At 41.5% G+C, this 21,086-nt stretch overlaps 1 long non-coding RNA gene across 1 annotated transcript in view; it reads left to right on the forward strand.

Annotated features, from left to right (window-relative positions):
- Window positions 1–17,522, forward strand: part of LOC115338686 — a 48,094-nt gene extending 30,572 nt beyond the window's left edge. The window contains exons 2-4 of the long non-coding RNA XR_003922499.2: window positions 8,379–8,479; window positions 8,725–8,751; window positions 17,448–17,522. This is a non-coding gene — a long non-coding RNA (uncharacterized LOC115338686). The remainder of the gene's footprint in view (window positions 1–8,378; window positions 8,480–8,724; window positions 8,752–17,447) is intronic.
- The last annotated feature ends 3,564 nt before the right edge of the window (window positions 17,523–21,086 follow it).

A 21,086-nucleotide genomic window follows, 5' to 3' on the forward strand; every position in this document is an offset into this window, starting at 1 on the left:
GCTGTTCATCTGCAATGGTGGATGCCGCAATTTAATTCTGTCCTCTGCTCTGGTGGTTTAGATCCTGCTGTACTGTCTCTTAGGACAGGACACGACCAATTAGCAGCAGTGAGGGCTACCACAATGTGTTCTCAGTTGTTCCTCTTTACACTTTTTTGCTTCAGAGGAGCAGTCTGTGGGGCTGATGCCCTCTCTGCTAGGGCAGTGTGCTAATCACCTGGCTTTAAAGATGTTCTCAGTCTTGATGGTGGCCACTTAAGCACTGCATGAAAAGTGAACCACTTCTAACGCAAGGGGTGAGAACCTAACGCACAATCCTCCAATACCTAGTCACATAAGCAAAGTCAGATCAGATTTCAAACCCATGCTCTGTCTGATCAAGAGTTTGAATTTGGGTCCCTAACTCCTCATATGAGTATCCTAGCAATTACTTTTTAGATCATTCCAAAATGGAACCGTTCCAATAAGCCACTTCATACAAACTACTTCAATAATAGTTGCGAGTCAATGAGCAGTAGAGTAAGAATGACTCTCCAACCTGATATTAATGGTACTCACTTTGGAAACTGGGGCAAACCCTGTTATAGTCAACATAGTGGGAAAGAAACTTTCTCAGTATAGCAAAGGAGTGAATTGTATATAAAAATTCAGAGAACAATCCTTCTGCAACAATTTTGTAAATGTTGTCTTGCGTTTCCTTGCCTTTTATGTTTGCATTTGCCAAATGTTTGCATTTTCCAAAAATGTTTCCTCTTGAGGCATATGGAACATTTCATGTTAAATGAAGTACAGTGGGCTGGATGGGGATGGTAGTGGTTTTGGTGTGGAAACCTGGAAAAATTGTGAATTCGGTTCAGTTTGAACAAACATTCTTTTTCAACTGTTTGGTTTGGCAGCTGAACTGAAAACCAGTTATTTGCACAGCCCTAAGCCCTCCTTTGCAGTTGGACCCCTGTGTTTTACTAGGAAAATTGTAGCTTAGTCCCTGGAGCTCTTCATCCATGGCACAGAGTCGTGAAATGGAAATCCCACTAAAATTTAGGGTTGTCTGAAGTTTTTGGAAATGGGGGAGCTCTAAGATGGGATTAAATGATGGCATCCACAGTATGTGTACTACTGGACTCTCCAAAGACACATTGTTGTTTTCACAGATTCCCTCTGTCATTTGCTTGTCAAAAAGATACCTCTGATGCACATCCTTATGGGAAATATTAGAAAGAGGAGAGCTCTTGACTTGTGTGCATTATTAGCTGGGAACAGACATTCCTTTTTCTAACTTTTTCATTCCATGATGTAATGAGAACATTTTAAATCAGGACAAGCAAATTGCAAGTGCCAAGCTTTTTCCTAGATGCTGCTTATGATCAAACACACCCATCCATGCTTTTAAATACCTCATAATTAAACATGCAAAAATGGAGACTTAATTTGAACATGTAAATTAATCACATATTGTAACAATTGAAATTCATAACTGAACATCCATTAGCAGACAACGCTGTTCCTCATTCTTTTGTTTGCATGTTTATAGTAATCACGCAATAGGATTTATGGTGCATGTCACCCTTTGAAAATTAATTCTGCATCAACTTAGGAGATGTGTTCCCATTTCTATTGTATAGCTTTGCTCTATAAATGCAAATAATTGCAAATTATGCCCCAGATGTCTAAAGAGCAGCAGGAGTGACCATTATTTGATGTATGATGCACATCATGTCATTTCTGTGTCACTCCTCTAGGGGTTAAATGAGTTTCATGTTTTGGACATCTTAGGAAAATAATGAACAATGTAGTTCATCCAAAAAACATCTGCTCTTTTTTTTTTTTGGTTAAATAGAAGACAAAGGTATTTAAAATGTGTTTTCAGTTGCCTGCTAAGAAAATAAGTTTACATAAAAGAAACCTTTTTTTCATCTTGAAAAATTGTGAATTTACCTTCTGCAGCAATTTAGAAAAAGCCAAAATTTATCCACATTGTGTATTTAGCAAGTAAAGAACTCAATTGCTGTGGTGGGTTACATTAAATATAGATGGATGAGAATGAGGTCAGTGGAGTGAACTGAAAGCTCTACCCCTCAGTGCTAATGTGCATGCACATTACCTTAAAGATGTTTACCCAATGGATGTCTGTATTTGCCTGTGTATTTCAGTGCATGTGCATGATAGGCCATGAAACTTTCCCTAACAAGCATTTGTGAAAGAAACATCCCTTTCACATTTGCATTTCCATTGAATGCCAGCAGCACTTCTATTTATTCGAGTCGAGTTTACTTGACTCTGCTGGGGTCAGAATTCACTGTAGGGCTTGGGCTTTTCATCATGTAATGCAGAGCCTGATCAGTAAAGCCTCTTCATTAACTTGGATCAGGCCTTGGAATTCCTCTCCATCAGCTAGTGCTTACTCAGTTGAAAATATTGCCTTGAGCTTTCTCACCCATGCTGGAGAAGTTCTTCACAACTGAACCTCTTCCCTGGTTTTATTATATAAATCCAGCTTGATCCTCAGCGTCCTGCTTCTTAATGTGCTACGCAGCTGTCTCGTGCTCTTGGCTTCATGCCATCTTCATGTTACACCTCCCAGTAGGTCAGCCGCTTTCACTCTGTCGTTTTGTTAATCCCTTTTAAATAACCACTTTTTTATAGTGCTACTTACAGGAAATACCTCTCCCGTAATGCCTCTGAATCACTTACAGCCTAAAATGTTGCCATATGCATCGTAAACTTAAAGAATCCCGTCTTGCCCTATTCTGTATAGTAGCATCATGTCTTTAGACACTGCAGTGAATTGTGATGAAAGTAAGGAGGAATTTTTTAAAGAAAAGCCTCTCACCTTCTTGCACACAAAGTACTTAACTCTGATGGGAAGGACTTGGACATACATCAGAACTTGGACTGATTGGTTATCAACCTGGAGCCTACATAATGAGGGGGAGCTACACTGGGACAAAGTGTACTAAGTGTGAAGATAGGAAAGTATTTATAAAAATGCAGCAAAATAGCTTTGTGATAATTAGTGGAAAGGAGGTCACAGCCTGTCTTTCTGTCCTACACAAACCTCTTATTTATTATTGTGGCATGACAGCATATGGCTCTGAGTTTTTAGTGGACTAGTACCATTTCTCAGTTGTTTTTGCTTTCTCTTTTCTCACAGTAAGATGCGACTTAAATTCCTAAACTCAAAACCCCCAAAAATTCAACCCACAAGCCCCAGTGGTATTTGAAGTTTATGTATTCTTTAACCAAAGGCCTTTACATAACCAGATACTGGTACATTCTTTAGTGAAATTCTTGAAGCTTTGGGCTTAACCGCTACTTCTTGCAGTGATGTGCTTGAAAAAATGTCAACTATGTAGCTGTACTGGAGGGCTGTGCAGTTGAGGTATGTCCTTTCTCTCAAAGTGACAGACAGGTGTCAAGGTCTAGATTGAAGCAGGGTCCTGGCTCCAGCTTGAACAGTCCCGTGGTGACATCAGAATTTTGGCATCTATATCTAAACATTTTTTGTTATTGTCATTATTGCAGAGAAAAGCTGAAGATTTGGCATGAGTGAATCCACTACAGAGATATCTGCTGCAGTAAGCAGAGAACTATAAAGCTTTGTGAGTTGGGAATTGCCTCATTCATTTTTCATAGGTTATTAATTCTGAAACCTTTGTGCTGTCTGCAGCAGTGGACTTGGGTGTGTACGGGAGAAGTTCTCCAAATTGTAGGCAAAGACACTTGATTTCTGAGAGAACAAAAAGGAACAATATAGCAAAATCCTTGTTGGAAGGAGAGATATAAAAGTGCTTAAAGAGGCTTGGGAGAGAAAGAAACACACAAAGGGTTTACAAGGCTGGAGTTAAACAAAACTAAGTAGGATTTAGAAATGTACTTAGAAAAAATAATCCTGAAAAGGAAGAGAACAACCACCCTTTCCACCCAAAATCAAAAAGGAACACTATTAAAATGTTCTTAAAGTATTTAGTTTCTTTTAATAACACTCATGATACATTGGGCAGTCCAACATGATTCTGTGTGTATTGGCAAAGCATAGTAGCCTTTTGGATACTTAATCTTCATCTAAGTGTGTTTCAGATCTATGTGTGATAAACCTCATTTGCTCAATAGGGGAGGTTGATCTACTCGATAACACAGCTGTTGTGTTTCAGGTAATAAACCAAAATGATATAAAGGTGCCAGGCTTCTTTGCTGTTAGTTGACTTGTTGCATTTTTCTCTGAAGTGTGATGTTAATGAGAAATCTCATTGTCAGGACCCTTTTACTGAAATATTTCTAAAACTTTGTGATTGCTTTTCTTCTAAATCCTCTATATAATCTGCATTGCCATTCAGTTTACTGTAGAAAACCACTGGGAGCACCGAGAAATAAAATCCAAGATAGGTCCTTTCTTTCCCATATCTTTGGCAATGTTCTTGTTCAGATATCCTGAATGGGAACATCATCAAGAAGCACAGGGCTCAATAGCCAGAGTCTAGAGCAAACTAATCTGGCACTGTTATTCTGGGCAGTGGATCCTTTGTGGCCTTAGGCAGACAGAGCACATGACCTTTCAATCTCAGTTTCCCTTTTTGTAATATAGAGTGATGAGGATAATTTCATTCCTATCTGACTCAATATTTTTATTTGCTATAGACAGGTGAAATGGTATGGAAATAGCCTTAATGAGGATTGTTCAAAATCAGAGCATATCCATCATTCATAATTTAATTGTTTCAATTTTATTTTTTTTAATGAAGGAACTCAGTTTATAATTGAAGAGACCAAAACATTTAAAGGTTGGATTTGTATTCTGGAGAGTATTCTGAATTTCAAGAAAACTACCACCCCACTGTTTCATTATGAGAAATATTCTAAAGGCTTTCCAAAAGTTTTGTCTTTATGCAGAACCACAGTCTGTTTATTTCTTCATGCCAAAGATGAGGTTTGGCACACGATTGTCCCATACCCTTGCCAAAAGCTCTCCTAAGAGCACACTCAGTTAGTTTATATTACTACTTTTGAAAAAGGAAACATTAAAGAAACCATATTTTTAATACAGTATAAAGGTCCTCTGAAGGCTGAAAATGCCTCCCTCTGGCCCCACCTCACTGCAAAGGGCTAGGGGAAGTGAGGGAGAAAGGAGTCCTACAGTCAAAGAGCTGCCTCTGTGTGAGGCCTGGGAGCTAGGACAGCTTCGCTCTAACCCTCATTTCCCTGCAGGCTCTGTTTTAAAAAATTTTCAAAAAAAGTCTGGTTGCCCAAGTCGAGACAACCATGGCTTCATTTTCAGTAAGTCTGGGCACTCTTAACACCTGTTGATTTTGCAAGAAGGACCTAGGATGCCTCCTGCCAGTCTCCCAAACTACTGCAAGTGCACAGAGTACCCAGTGCTCTGGTCTGTCCCTCTCCCTCTGTGACCCTGTGAGAACTAGTGCATTGCCTCTGCAGCTGCTATGAAAGGGCAGAAAGCCAGAGAAAGGCCATGGTTCTTGTATGTCCATCTTGCATTTTGTTTGCTCTTAAAGTAGTATAACCTCTAGCTGGTGTCTGGAACCCCGGGCCCTTCCGTGATACCTAGAATGACACACCAGGCATATTCTCTAACTTTTGACTTACTATGGCATTGCCCTATATATCGGGGAAAGAGAGACTTGAGGGATCTGCCTAACTATGCTGCAGAGAGACTGCTGTTGACTAAACTGTTTCATTTAAATGCAGAGGCTTAATTATTTTACACTTCTATGAAGTCTTCAAGTCTGAGATAATACATAATTAAAACATAGGAGGCTATTGTCATAGAAATGCCTGATTATGCACAGAGTGAGAGAGCATTTCAGGTGATTGTAAAAAGATTTGTGTATTGTAAAAGAAAAATGTGTGTATGTGTGTCTATGTTTCCATCCATCCATCCATCAGAACTCAGATTGTACTTTTAGAAACTGAAGCCAGATATTAAAGCTGTCATCCAGCTGAATATCTCCCTCCTCCTCCACTTGTCCATTCAGCCCATTCATTGTCTACAGGCTGCATGGGCCAGGCATAGTCAGCTATCAGAGAGAACTCAGCTAAAGCATGGAAGACACTTTTTTCCATTTGAATTCCCCACACTAAAATGGCAGCCAAAATTTCTGCATTTAATTTTCAAATATGCTTTTCCTTTCCTTTTTTTTTTTTTGATTTTTTTAAAATGAAACTGCCACATCCAGAATTTCTTGTTCAACCACAATGCCTTTTCCTCCTAGGGATCAGTCCAAAGAATTTCCATTAGGTGGCTGAATACCTAAACATTAGGGATGCATATGCAAAATCTGCAAATTAAATTTGCAGTCTTGCATGGGTGGTGTTGTGGTTTAACCCCAGCCAGCAAGTAATGGAGAGGAGAATCAGAAAAAAAAGTAAAACTTGTGGGTTGAGATAAGAACTGGCCATATGGGGCTGTTAAAAGGTCAGCAAGTCCTGCTGATCACTCCTTAGCCGATCACCCCAAACCAGGACAGATGGGATCCTTTTTTCTGTAAGCATATCTGTCTTTGAGATCTGTCAGAGTTGCACCAATATGGATCAAGCTCCAGGGTCAGGGACTTTAAGACTTTTCAGTGAAAGTTATAACTTGAGTTACAAAGCATTTCTGCTGTGATAGAAAAATTAAACCATGCTGAAAATTCTCAAAGTACTCAAAGAGGGAGTTACTTTATAATCTGCAATGATTCTCAATACTGGTGGAGAGAATAAATGTGGAAAGCTTCAGCGGGTAGATCCTTCTGTCATAACTTCACGCTGATACTCAGATGGCAGTCCTTGAATAACTTCATCATTTTTTCTGCTGTAAATAGATATTTTGTTTAGTTAACCTGCTGGAGGATTTAAAAGGAAATCAACATGTTCTGTAGACTTGAAGAGTGAGTACTGTTTATTTGTACATTCTGACCTCCTGCATGTTACAGGCCAAAAAATATTGCTCTGTCACATCCGCATTGAGCCCAATTCCTTCAATATTTGATTAAAGCGTTACCTGTAAATGTAAACTTGCAAGCACAATTTCTTTTCTACTGTTGTTCATTTTGGAAAACTGTGATTCCCTGAGCTTGGAATGAATAAAGTCTCATTTCCTATGGCACTGGATTCCCTGGTTTTCTAACAAGGCACAAGCTCCAGTTGGGGCTTTTCCAGTGGCTAGGAAATTCCTGACAGCTCAATAGTAGTGGACTCTCTGAATCCTGGTAGGTTATGTTCACAGTGAAGCCTTTCATTTATTGGGAGCGCTATTAAGGCCATCCTGTTCACCCATCCAACTATTTTCCTGCATTGTGTTAGGAATTTAATTGTTTTTGAGGTGTCTGCTTTTATCAGCATTGTGTTAGGAATTTAACTATGTTTGAGGTATCAGATACCTCAAAGGTATCAGATCAGGTTGAGGTATCAGATAAAAGATCTGCTTTTATCAGATATGGCTGGAATTGGTGATTGTGTCCAAAAAATTATTGAAGGGGTAATATGCATGTGACCACTTATGCAGGCGAAGCTTGACTATGTAAGATTTGTTTCCCTAGGAAATCTGGCACCTATACTGCCAGAGATATCTGAACCCCTGTGGATTTTTACTGTTCATTAGAGAGGAGAGATAAAAGAGTTTCATCAGATGTAAAACAGCATTCCCAGAGGATATCAGCAATGACCAATGGACTAATTTCTTTCTGACATTCTGCCTGTTTCTGGGGTTGCTTTGCATCATGGTGGGTCTTTAAAAAATATGTTTAAAATACACTGCCCTGCTAGACTGGAAATGAGAGTCAGTAAATAGTTTAATTTTTGTCGTATTTTCAAAGTACTTTGTCATGTCAACAGCCAATAGGCAGGATGCAAGTGAAATGTTGAGGATCTGTTTGCCTTCACTTCTGTTTGTATTTACTATATCTGAAGATGCTCCTAGATTTTCTTACAATAATACTTTTCATTTAGAAATTTGGACCTCCTCTGATGCGAGCTCCAAACATTTCCATTTCTAAGTGCAAAAAGTTGATCCCTATGTAATTATAAAGTGGTGCCAGGTTCTAACCACACTACCTTACCTACCCTAGTCCTTTGGAAATGTTTTACTTGCAACAACTTTATATACCAGACATGTTTGTTTAATAAAAATGTTGTTATGATAACTATAAACAACATATTTTTTATATGACTAATGTTTTCATGAAGTTGCTTTCATTTTCACAGGTCACTGCTTCCTTTTCCAGCCTCACAAACAGTTTTCTCAATCATCTTGGGCACTGAGTTGGTGCCTCAGCACTTGGATCTGTGTCCTATGATTTGATCTTTTCAGAGTGTTCTCTCATTTGTCTCTGTCCATGTGCTGTTTTTCTGACAATTTTTTTTCTTCTTGTGCCACTTTATGACAGTTTTTCTCCATGATATGCTGTTAAAAGAGCCGAGATATCCGGAAAAAAATTAGACTTAGTGTGAAGAAAAAGAAGCAGCTGACCAATAGGCTACCTAGAAAGTAAGCAATTTTTCTTTTTCTAATTTCGTGTGTGTGTGTGTGTTGCTATCTTAAAATCTACATTCATGACTTTATCTACAACATAAGGCATATTTTGTAAATGAGCTTAAACACTCTATCAAATTGTAATTATTCATGAATAGTCTCTCCTTATTGTTAATGATATGCATCACACTAACAGAGTTTGATATACTGATTATAAGAATAAAGTTCATCTGAGGTAACAGAGTTTATTCCTTTCTCAGGCATCCAGCCTGGATCTCAGCTGCAAAGTAAGTACCTCTCCACATCTCATTACCAAAATAGCAACCTTCTTAATCCTTTGCTGTAAAGAACAAAGGTTTGATTCAGTCTCTGGAGCAGAAGTAGAATCTTACTAATGCGCTGGCAACTACAGTGTTGTTATTTTTGTTAGAAAAGGGAGAAACAGGAATTTGCTGATATATGTTAGATTAAGGGCTGTTATTGTTTTGAGATTAATCGGATTGTTAGTTGGGCCTTTCCAATGGCAGTTGAAAATCGACAAAATATCTTGTAATTTAATATTTTGGATGAGTTCAGGAGCTACTTCCTGGAAATTCACTTCTATTCTTTGGCTCTGTTCTGAAAGAATCACTCAGGGTATCAGTTAAATGGTGTATTGCTTACTCTGCAAGTGGTAGAACTAGAAGGAAAGTTCTGTCGCTCTTGCCTGGAGTGCTGGTCTTCCTGGGCTCAATCTACTTGCCATCCAGTGGATCGGAGCTGAGACCCAAGGCACCAGCGAGGTACCAGCTCAGAAGAGGTCTGTGCATTAGCCAAGTGTCCAGGCTTGAACATGTTACAACTGACGTATGAATTCACATTTTGAAGTGTTAGAGCTCTGATGATGTTTTATGGAGTCTTTTCTTTCTTTTGAAAGATTTGCTGTCATGTAGTGTTGGGCTGCAGTGGACTGTGGAATTTGGGATCCCTGTGGAGTAGGCTCTCTAAGCCTCTGGCAGCTCGTCAGGATAAAGTTGAAATTAGGATTGCAGAGAAGAGCCAGAGGAATTCCACTTGGTGAATTAAATGTTATTGAGCTTGAGGACCTGGAAAAGGGCGAGGGAAGGATCTGGGTGAGCTCCCAAATTGGTATGAATGACTGGCATAGAAGGTACTGCTTAGAGCAAAAATAAATGCAGTGTAACTGATCCGTTGAGACCAGCAAACTGTTTCTGGAAATGACTGGTGCTTGATAATTCTTAGTGATAGGCAAATGCCATACTCCAAAATACGTGTGGTCCATTGTGCAATTCTGTGTGGGTGTGGATCTTTGCAGGTTATTGGCCTATGCCCTCTGGCACAAAATGTGTTTGCATAAGTCTTAGCATGTAGAACTTTGGGTGTTTATCTTCATGTGTATGTGAAAGGTTCAGGGTTAAGTGAGGGAGAACTATCCCAGAAACTGAGGTCAGCAGAAGCATTCTGGATAACTGTTCCCAGGCCTGAGTACTGTCACAGAAAATGAAGACCAGTAAGATGGCATTTGCAGTGAACCTCAATTCTCTGCTTCTATTCCTCATGGTTAGGACAAACCCTGTATTTGGCCTCCAGGAGATATGACAAAGATATGTCTATTGATGGAGTACGTAGGCTGAGACTTGTGGCTTGAGTGTGTGGACTTTTATTTGTGAGTTGGAAGAGATTTCTGAGCATAGTCTAAGGCAATTATGTTGTATTAATTGCTATTTTATCCTGATTGTGTGTGTCCCCAGAAGGCTTTGAGTATCAAGTTTTGATAAAACAGGAATGTTTCAAGTGCCAGTAGAATATTTGGGCCCAAGCCTGTTCTCTCTTATACCACTGTAAAACTGGGATAATTGTATAGACTTCAGAGTGCAAGTGGTAGAGCTAGAGTAGGACTGGACCTGAGAGAGGAAGCCGTAAATGTGCGTGTGTGTGCTTTGGGCAGTGAAACAGCTGACTGAAGAAACAGCCCATGTACTGCTCCCATTTCCCCTTGATGGTTTCCAGCTGTCCTCTTATCCCTGGCATATGAAATGACATTAATTAGTTTCAGCTTGTGAAAATAAGTGAGAGGCAGCGTGTGTTACCCACCTTATAGTGCTGTACATAAACAATGTGCTACATACAACAAACTGTGATCACAGATGCTGAGTGACATTGTAGATATTAAGCCAGGAGCTGAGTAAAGAGAAAGTTCCTTTGGCAAAGTAGTCATAGGCTAGATGGTTTCTCAGACTGTGCAATACAGGAAGACATGCTCACAGGCAGATGCAGGAGATGAGTGTGTGTTGCACCTGGACCAGAAATGAGAGTGTCACAGACTTCATGCTTTCATCATCACAGGTCTTTTAGTATTGACTGAGGCAGGAGAAAGGAAAGAGCTAAATAGGACAGTAAAGGAAGAAGGCAGCATTGCTATTTTCCCCAACCAATAAGCACATATTTGTAGGATATTAATGGTTTTGGGTGTTTTGTTTTTACATTTCTTGAACATTTTTTGGTTAGGGATCCTAGATGGCTTCCTCAGAGAATAGGAAGAATAAGTAGACATAAAATGTATTTGAAGAGTTTGCACACCTAGATTTTCCTACCTCTTAGTATATTGTCACCAAGTGAGACTGAATGAGTGATATTTTTATGCTGCTGAAGCAAGACCTGATACTACCTTGCTGCCCAGGTTGGTAGAAAAGTATTATCAGAAACTGACTGAAATCAAGAGATGCAGAAGAAAACACATTAAAGAAGGCATGGAAATCACAATGTCTTAACACCATTGCTGGTCCCAAAGGCTAGAAAGATTTTACTGAATTGGATGGGCTGCTACAGGCTCTGTCTAAAGCAAATTGGAAATTACAAACTCAAATTTAAGTGAATATTAAAGACTTAGTGGACAAGGTTACACAGAAGTTGGAATATGTGTGGAGGCTGCAGTCATGATGGAAGAGTTTCTGTGCAAAAGAGAAGAAGGTGTTGACACGTTGGTGTTGCCCAACTAGAAGTGTTGTATAAACCTGGAGACATTATCCCTATGATCTAAAAATATGAATAATAAATGAACTACAGATACTAGTGTGGACAGTAATGAATCTGGACAAATATACTACTGAAAAACCAATGTTTGTTTACTAAGATTATTTGGAAAATGAATGCCTACTGGTGTCATCAAACAACAAAATGAAATGAATTGTGGTTTAAATGTCAAATAGGTTGTTTTCGGTTTAGATCATAGAATGTAACTGTGATGAAGTTCTGTTATGACAGGGGGAACTTTATTCCTGGATGTGTGTGGACAGTGGAGGAGAAAACAGAGAAGAAAGCAGAAAACCTGTTGGAAGGGTAGGGGGAACTCGGCTTGTATGAATTTTCTCCGTCTTACACTTAACTCCTGATGCAAGCTGAGATCAGAAGTGCTGCAGATCTTCAAGCGGGTAGTTTCCACTTAATTTAGTGCATTAACCTAGCTATCCACTGGGTGGAGATGGCAGACAAACTTCCTATTAGGTGTTTTGCTATAAAAATCATGGGTGGAAAGTAGACCAAGATCTAGAAAAGTAACTAAGAGACATGGTGGACCTCTACAGGAGGCTGGGGCTGGAGGTGAAAGAGATCAAGATTCTGAAGCAAACCAGTTTTTTGTTCACTTGTGCTTTTTACACTAGAAAGATAGAGCAATAGGATTTGTGTGCTGTGATGGGTTGACCCTGGCTGGAGGCCAGGTACTCACCAAAGCTGCTCTATCACTCCCCCCTCAGCTGGACAGGGGAGAGAAAATATAACAAAGGGCTCGTGGGTTGAGACAAGGACAGGGAGAGATCACTCAACCAATTATCATCACTGGCAAACCAGACTCAACTTGGGGAAAATTAATTTAATTTATTGCCAATCAAACCAGAGTAGGACAATGAGAAATAACACCAAATCTTAAAACACCTTCCCCCACCCCTCCCTTCTTCCTGGGCACAGTTTCACTCCCAGATTCTCTACCTATCCCCTCCAGCGGTGTAGGGAGACGGGAATGGGGGTTGGGGTCAGTTCATCACACGTTATTTCTGCCGCTTTTTCCTCCTCAGGGGCAGGACTCCTCACACTCTTCCCCTGCTCCAGCGTGGGGTCCCTCCCACAGGAGACAGTCCTTCACGAACTTCTCCAACATGGGTCCTTTCCACGGTCCTTCAGGCACAGACTGCTCCAACATGGGTCCCCCGTGGGGTCACAAGCCCTGCCAGAAAACCTGCTCCAGCGTGGGCTCCTCTCTCCACGCGGCCACGGGTCCTGCCAGGAGCCTGCTCCAGCGCGGGCTTCCCAAGGGGTCACAGCCTCCTTTGGGCATCCACCTGCTCTGGCGTGGGGTCCTCCCTGGGCTGCAGGTGGATATCTGCTCCACCGTGGACCTCCCTGGGCTGCAGGGGGACAGCCTGCCTCACCATGGTCTTCCCCACGGGCTGCAGGGGAATCTCTGCTCCGGCGCCTGGAGCACCTCCTCCCCCTCCTTCTTCACTGACCTGGGGGTCTGCAGGGTTGTTTCTCTCACATGTTCTCACTCCTCTCTCCAGTTGCAGTTTCTGTGCCTGCCACAACTTTTTTTCCCATCTTAAATGTGTTATCCCAGAGGCGCTACCACCGTCACTGATGGGCTCGGCTTTGGCCAGTGGTGGGTCCATCTTGGAGCCGTCTGGCCTTGGCTCTGTCAGACATAGGGGAAGCTTCTAGCAGCTTCTCACAAAAGCCACCCCTGTAGCCCCCCTGCTACCAAAACCTTGCCACACAAACCCAGTACATGTGCATTGTAGAAAGTTTAATTCTGTCAAAGCATTTGATGTTTCTCTCATGTCTAAGACTGATGCAGCTGTAGGAAATCTCATGTGTTGGCTGATTGCCATGACCTTAACCAGAGGGCTTTCAGACTGCAATGCTGAATTTAAATCTATCTGTCTCATCTGCTCAGTAATACTTTGTGAGGTGCTGGTTTTCCCTGGGGACCTGTCACCTCACAGAATCTGGGAAATTAAATTAGTGAAAGGAGTTTGGTAGAGCATATGTTGGTTTCATATTTTCATGAGGAGGTGAATCCTGAAGGAACACGTCCCTCTAAGCAGGAGAGTGCTCAGCCTTCTTAGTGGAGCAGGAGTCAGTGTGAAGTTGGGAAAGTGTCAGTGAGGAAGAGTTTTGGTACACAAAGTAAGGAATAATCCTATCACAAAGGAAACCACCATCTGTGACAGGCTCTTCAAACTAGTGAGGAAGGCCAGCCTTTACTGGACTGTGAGAATATTACACAAGATTCATCATGCATTTCTACTCCTAACTGCTTGAGTCACTGAAGGTATGTCTACTCAGGGTTTGGCAGGCAGATATGAACTCACTCTGTCCATGCTCCAAGCTGGCTGGGTGAAAGCTGGCTCTGAATGGGAAGCTGTGTAGCCATCATTAGCATGTGGCTGAGCCTGAACTAATAAGTCCTGCTGGGAAGCAGAATATATTAGCTTGGGATCAGCATAACAGGGCTGCAGTTACATGACTTTAGGATTAGAGGTAGCTTCTATCTGGGCATCTTGGAGCACTTGCAGAGGGAATCGCATCTGTTTGCAAATCTGCCATGGAAGCATACCCTGAATATGTAAGAGGGGTTAGCCAGACATGGTGATCTGGAAAAATGGTGCCCAAAAGGCTGTCCATTCTTTTTAAAAAAACCTTGGGTAAAAATGCAGTGCCAAACTCCAGCTTTAACCAACAATTTGCTTTCAGATGCTTTCCATCAGGTCTGAGGCTTGATGTATGCCAATGTTAGAGGGAAAGACCTAAAACTGTATGTTTGAAAGGAAACCCAACTGGTCAGCGGGAAGGACTGTGCAGCCATGACAAATGAGCACCTTGCAGTAATATCTGCCTGAACTAAATGTCACTCCCTATACAGTCCACTACACAAACCACTTGCTTCCTTGCTTACAATGAATGGAAAGTGCTAATGATAGCTGATTTATCTGGTGTCCCAGACTCCTAGGTCGCTTAGGTACTCTTGAGGATGTACTCTTCCAAATTACTTTCTGTAATTCGTTTCCATGCTTCTGATTTTCAGAAGAAAACCTGTTTCTAAATAAAATTCATGGACATTTAAACAATTATTTTGTCCTTAGCCTCAGGAGTCCATTAGTTGCTATGTCTTGAAGCAAATTAAAACAGTGCATTCTGTAGGATATAAAACTATTCCTAACTGTGGCAGTGGATCACTGCAGTCATTAGATTAATACCAACTATTATCATCCAGGATGCTCATCTGGTTTTACTGAACTTTGTTAATGAAATGGAAATGTATGATTAAAGTCATCCTGTCTGTCCCTCTAAAGCTGTGCCTGTGAATGACTCACTGTTTTACAAATGGGTGTTGCCAGACACTGATATTGAATACGGCTCCAGCCGTCAGAGCTCTGGGTCCAGCACTGCATTTTTGGAGTCCAGGCTGGAACACTGAAATTCCCATTGAAATCTGTGGGAATTCTGTGTGGCCAAAGCCCAGCTACCTTCATGGCTGGCTGTGGCAGCTCGGAGAGCGATGTAGCTCTATGCAGTAGGCACATAATAGCTTGGGGACTCAATATGAATTTCATGCATCTCTTCACTTAGTCACTTGAAACCCAAGATGGAATTGAGGATACCACATTCCACTTAAGCTCTGTTTGTTTGAGGTCAGTTGAGTGCCCTCTGCCGTCTCTGGACGTGACACCTTCTGCACCACTGGCAAAGTTGCAGCTGTGGTTTCCGTGCTCACTGGGCACAAGAACTATTTGCACAGCGCAAGCCCCAGTGTGTCGGTCAGCTTGCCTGCCCTGCCTGCTGCAGTGGCCCTGGCTGGCCGCACGAAGGGTGGAATGTGCTTTAACCTTTTGGCAGATATATAGCTGTTTGCGTGCCCCAAAGTAAATAGCTCCCAAAGATCTTTGGGTGGAGCTGCTCACAGAAAGCTGTGTCTTATGGGCAAGGTTGACCCAATAGTTAATTTAGCTTGTTTGCTTCACATACGAGATAGAGTTTGAATAGTCCTGGCCTTGGGGAATTTCACATCTGGATTCAAACTCTTTATGGCTACTGTCCCCTAATCTGTGCCATGGGCTGTTCCCAAGTCCTAGTTCTGTACTTTTCCAAGCTTTGTGTTTCATGTTGTCCCCTCAGGGGCTTTTGTAAAAGTGGGAGGGCCAGATTGGTAGTTGTAAGAAAGAGAAGTATCATCACTGACGTCAATGCAGCTCTGCCACTTCACATTTGCAAGGGATCAGGCCCGTCTACCAGTGTCACAGTCTGCTGGGGAGGAGGGGAGGCAGCCTGAGAAGTGTTGGGTTTGCACTTCGCCAAGTGACAAACAGAGAGTCTGAGCGCAGTAGCCAGACACGTTATAAAACAGGCTGTTGGAGAGACAGCTCTGTGTGGAGGCTTGAGCCTTGATTTACTCCTGGTCATTGTCCTGATATTCCATGGCTTTAAGACAATTTTTAAAAAACTTAATATATGGACTTCTGTGAGGGTAATGGGCTGAGACCCCTTGTGTGGTTTCTGGGTGGTCTCACACGGCATTGGAGGCCAGTTGTGGGCATAGTTGCTCCTGTGCAGTAAGGTAAGGCTGTAGTGGAAAATCCAAGGCTGGTTGCTCTGTGTTACCAAATGTATGGCTACGCATAGGTTTGAAGTCATTTAAAGCTTCCAAATCCTTTACCCATCTTAGGATATTTTAGATATTTTTGAAAGCATGAGTTTAACGGAATAATCCTGAACTGAATGGAAGGGAGACTGAAAGCTCCGAGTAAAGCAGAAGAGAGCCAGGGTTTTCTCGGGTGCAAAGGGGAGTAGAGGAGGGCGAAAAGGCCGCTTGGTAATAACATACCCTTTCAGAGATCCACTAGGGCTGTTCCCAGAACTCTGCCTGTTTTGTGCATTTCTTCTTCTGTGCTTTTGCTCATCTGAACAGTCTCTCCAGAAATCAGCAATTGGGAGCACATAAGAAGTAATTCTCTTTGCCAGGTAAACGGGAACAATAGTGGAGTGGGAAAGAATGAATCACTGCCATTAACAAGAAAACTAGGGTTGCTCTCATCATCGACACAATGCAGTGTCTATTCTCAAATGTCAGGGCTAATAACTCACCATTTACAAATTAGATTTAACCCCCTCCCACACAAACCCACATAGTCCTTGCTAGCCTTCAAGCTTAGGTCATAGCTGCCTTTCTCTGAGGGCCACCAATAAAACCTTCAAAATATATCTCCTCCAGACAGTCTGGCTGCTTTCAAGATTGAATAGTCCTCCCCTTTTCCCTTTGGATTTTGTTTTAGTTACAGCTACATCACTGAAAAAATGTGGAAATGTCTTTGAAAGCCCCTCTAAGGCCCTAATTATCTTTAATGTAAGAGGACCATTATCGTCTACAGATGAAATGAATAATACAACAAGTAAAAAAGATTCCAAAGTTTTGGTTACCTTAATAAATTCCTAAACGTGAAGGAATTCACAGATCTTTATCCAATGCAACCAGAAATTATTAATGCAGGTGGGAGTATCAAAAGCTTGAGTGTTTCAGCTGGCATCTTACAACATCTTCTGTTGAGACTGTTTTTCATCCAGTGTACTGATGGATTGTAACTATAGCTGCCCAGAAAAGACGTAAAAAGGATGCCAGTTTCCTAGATAACCATCATGTAGGTGTAGAACATGAGATGCTGCTAATTTCAGATGCTCATCAGGATATTAATAGCCTCCTTACTTTGAAAGTAATGGGCTTGTTTGAATTCCTGGTCCTGAAATATAGGAAACATTCAGGATATGTTTTTCAACCAGGATGGCTTTTAAAGTGAAGTTGAAACAGGTAACTGGAAAAAGGATGCAGAAACAAATTTGGGACTGATTAGTAAAGTCCATTTAACAGATTCTGCTTGCCCAGTCCGACACAAGCAGTTTTTTATTAATTAATAAATCATTCTCTCTTTGTCTGCAGATTGAGAGTTCTTCAAAGTGGTTTACATGCAGTTCTTAACACAGCTGCTTGCTGGGGGTGTGTGCTCTGTGTGGGGGATCTATCAGCAGCCTGGCTACCTCTGTGTGATCTTGGGTAAGGCCTGGATACAAATCAAAGGCCAGATTGTTCTGTTTTACCAAATGTGTTGCCTGGGGCCTGCTAATTAATAGAATGTCTAGGAATGTCATCCATCTATTGAAAAAAAAAGCGTCACTTGAAAATTGCTATTGTTTTAATCGAATGTTGTCATTTTCACATAGTGACCGATATCTCAGCCTACCAGTCTTTTTGAAAGAGCAAACTAGAACATGGGAAAACAGGCCACTCATAGGGAAACACTGTCTGTTTTTAAGTTATTTTTTAACGTAGGTCTCACAGAGCCATAAATGCTCCCACATGTTGACTGGGGGCCTTATCCTGAAATCCAAACTTGTGTTTCATTCTTATGAGTTATTCCATCATAAGTCAGTGCCTGAGGCTGACTGTAAACAGGGGTTGCAGAACTGGCCTGATTTTGACCTAGCAATAGAGCATAACTCTGGGGACATTTGCTGGAGATACGGCATTTACGAACATGGGCCGACCAGCTGAAACTCCGAGGTTGTGCATGGCAGTAAGCATGCAGGATTGTATACCAGTAAGTGTTTGCAGGATTGGGTGGTAGGTGGTCCTACTTTATTTGCTGTTTTAACAGAAGTCTGGTACTTGTTATGGAGTGAGTTAGTTCCTCTGGGAAAGGTGGGTGTAACTTGTCAGGACATGAAGGATAACTAACCTCAGACATTTGGGAAGTTGTGTGTGTGTGTGTGTGTGTGTTTTGATGCATATGATTTTGTTATGTAAAATAGTGAGGCTCACCCCCCTCTCTGCCTGATTGTGCCCTCTTGTGGGTTTCTGCACAGTTCTTTTGAAGAAGAAGGGTAGCTCATATGATGAGGTGAGAAAGAAGATGAATGGAAATAGAAACCAGGAGGAATCAGATCTTCAGCTGAATAGTTATAAAGGCTTCTAGCATATTTTGTCCTGTGTCACTGCGCCTATAGGGGAAAAATGAACATTATCTAAAGGTTACATCTTGATTTTTACGGAATGATTTGGCCACAATTTAATTGTGCATGATGAGAGACGTTTTGTATGATATCCCACTGTAAGTATTCCTCAAATGCATCCCTATGTTGTCAGAAGAAGCTAAAATCCTTCTTTTTCTTCTCTGTGTAGCTCTTGGATTGGCAGCTGGTTTTCATATGATTTGTTTCTATCAGTGCGTTACAGCAAAGGTGTGTGCTTTGGGCCACGCGTATAATTTTGAAGGTTTCTTATGTTGAAAACTCCCTCAGTTGGCAAATGGATCATTCAGTGCTAGATTTTCTGGGAACCCAGCAAAGATGATGGCATTTTGGAGGTGGAATGAAGCAATGGGGAATGAGGGGGAGTATCTTTTTATCTGTCAAATACAGTTGTAGTATCTCTGCAACACTGTGCTTTAAGTACAGTATGCTGGTCTTGGCTTTTATGAGAGTTCTGGAAGAGTTTTGTGCACTGCACAGTCTGATTGACAAAGAGGTTTTCCGTCCTCGCATGACCTTCTTTTAATTTAAAAAAAAATTCAATAAAAGTTCAGCCGCACAGCAAGAGATGAATTTAAAGACTGCACACCATGTGACAATGGTAAAACTTTCATAATAGGCGTCATATTTGTTGGTTTAAAAATCAACTTCATTGTCATAGTTAATAGTTTGCAGCTGCTGTAGAACAGAGGCAAATTGCTATGTATGTGTCAGTCTTAAACGCAAGTAAGATCCACTGACTAGGACGACTTGGTTAGTTTTTCCTATCTATTGGTAGTATTGCTGATCATCATCTCTACGCGATGAGAGGAATTCATTGCCACATTTCAGCACTGCTGAGCTGGCTATGTGATCTTGCAAGTAAAATAAACTTGTTTTCAGTGGCCTGCCAAAGTATACTCCATGACATCCCATTAAAAAGGCTTCCAGGGTCGTGTATAAGTAGGTGCAGTCCCCCTGCAAATCTATGGGATACCATCAGCATTGATTTAACTAATGAAGGTAAGTTAAATGAAAAGTGTTAAAGAATCAGAATTTATCACCTAATATGAAGCTCAGGAGTAAAAGAAGCTGTGTTGGAAGATCACCAGGTAAGTTCTCTGACAACTTATAACTTATGAAAAGTATTTGTAATTTGCACCAAGCTCATATCAGATAGAAATGGAAGGTAGATGGAACAATCCTTCTCCATCATGCTGGTTTGTGCAGAAGGTGTGTAAGGTCAGAATGGCCCAGTGGCCAAAGTTTAGCAGCGGGCTGAGGGCAAGCAGAGGAGTATGTGAAGTGCCTGCTGGTTATCCTGGACTGGGGGCCATCCAAGAAAGCCTCCCTAAGGTACTGGGAGCCGTGGCAACCACAGGGAATTATGTCTAAAGGGGTTTGTCATGACTTTAGGCTGAGCAAATAGTGTTGTTTAGATTTAGGGAGATTCTACTTTACTTTTACTCCTCCCCACTGTATCCGTTGTTAGAACAGAACTGAGCTTAAACTGTGAACCCAAAGCTGCAGACTAAAATGTGAGGGGTATCCCTTTTGAGCTATCTCAGAAGGACTGTGGTTATTTAAAGCAGAGCATCCCTTGGTGTTTTAGGCACCTGTCCCTGTGTGAAGAAGTCAGGGAGTTCAAAGAGTGCAGGTCAGGCTGTCCAGGATGCTGTGTTCTCATGGCTGAAGCTCAGTTTTTCCTTCAAGAAAGCAAACAGTAGAGGAGTGAGTAGGTTTAGTGACTGAGCTTACAAGAAGACAGTGCTTTTAATGCTGAAGTCAAAGACTCGGAGCCCAAAGGGTGGGAAAAATTCTCCAGGGAAGAGACAGCCCACACAGTCCTGCACTGGATTACTGTCAGCACTACTTCACTTATTTGGGTGAAGTTTCTGATGTGTTTCCTGGGACAGAACCTGACCCTCAGGTCTCATTTACAATTCAGAGAACTTCAGTTTGGCATTCCTGTTCACATTGTGTAATTGCAATAATTTCAGCTCTTGTTATCCCTTCAAGCTTGGCTAATTTGTCAATGTGCTAGTTTGTTTTATTCACATAGAGACCATGACTAGCACTGAAGTCTAAAGTAAATACATGGGATCTCTACTTAATCTGTGCTTTCTTTTTCTGCTGGCCTTTTGTCTTTCCTGGTTTGTGGAAGTTGCTTTGTTTTACAAATGAATGGAAGTGTATACCAGAAGATGAGTGGAACCTTCAAAACACCCTGTTCAGGTTGTAGAGGGCTCTAGAAGAGTGGCTTCATGGAGTCTGGAAATGCTTAAAGAATAGGTACCTCCCCCCATTCCTCAACTGTAGTCCCCATCCTCTTGATGGAGTTTCCTAGCCCTGAGGAGGGAGGGACATCTGGACTGAGCCCAGGTAATTTGTCAGCCAATTCACGATTAGATCAAATGTCCTTTCCTCAGCAAGAGTGAAGAGGGAAGGGAGATATAGTCCTCCTGTTAGAAAAGGTGGGACAGATGTCTGGAAGATAACAGCTGTAGATACGTTGGAACTACTTTTATATTAGAGCTGCCTGTATTTTTCTGTCTCTTGGGATAGATCATCT

Source organism: Aquila chrysaetos, chromosome 2, assembly GCF_900496995.4.
Source record: "Aquila chrysaetos chrysaetos chromosome 2, bAquChr1.4, whole genome shotgun sequence".
Lineage (NCBI taxonomy): Eukaryota > Metazoa > Chordata > Aves > Accipitriformes > Accipitridae > Aquila > Aquila chrysaetos.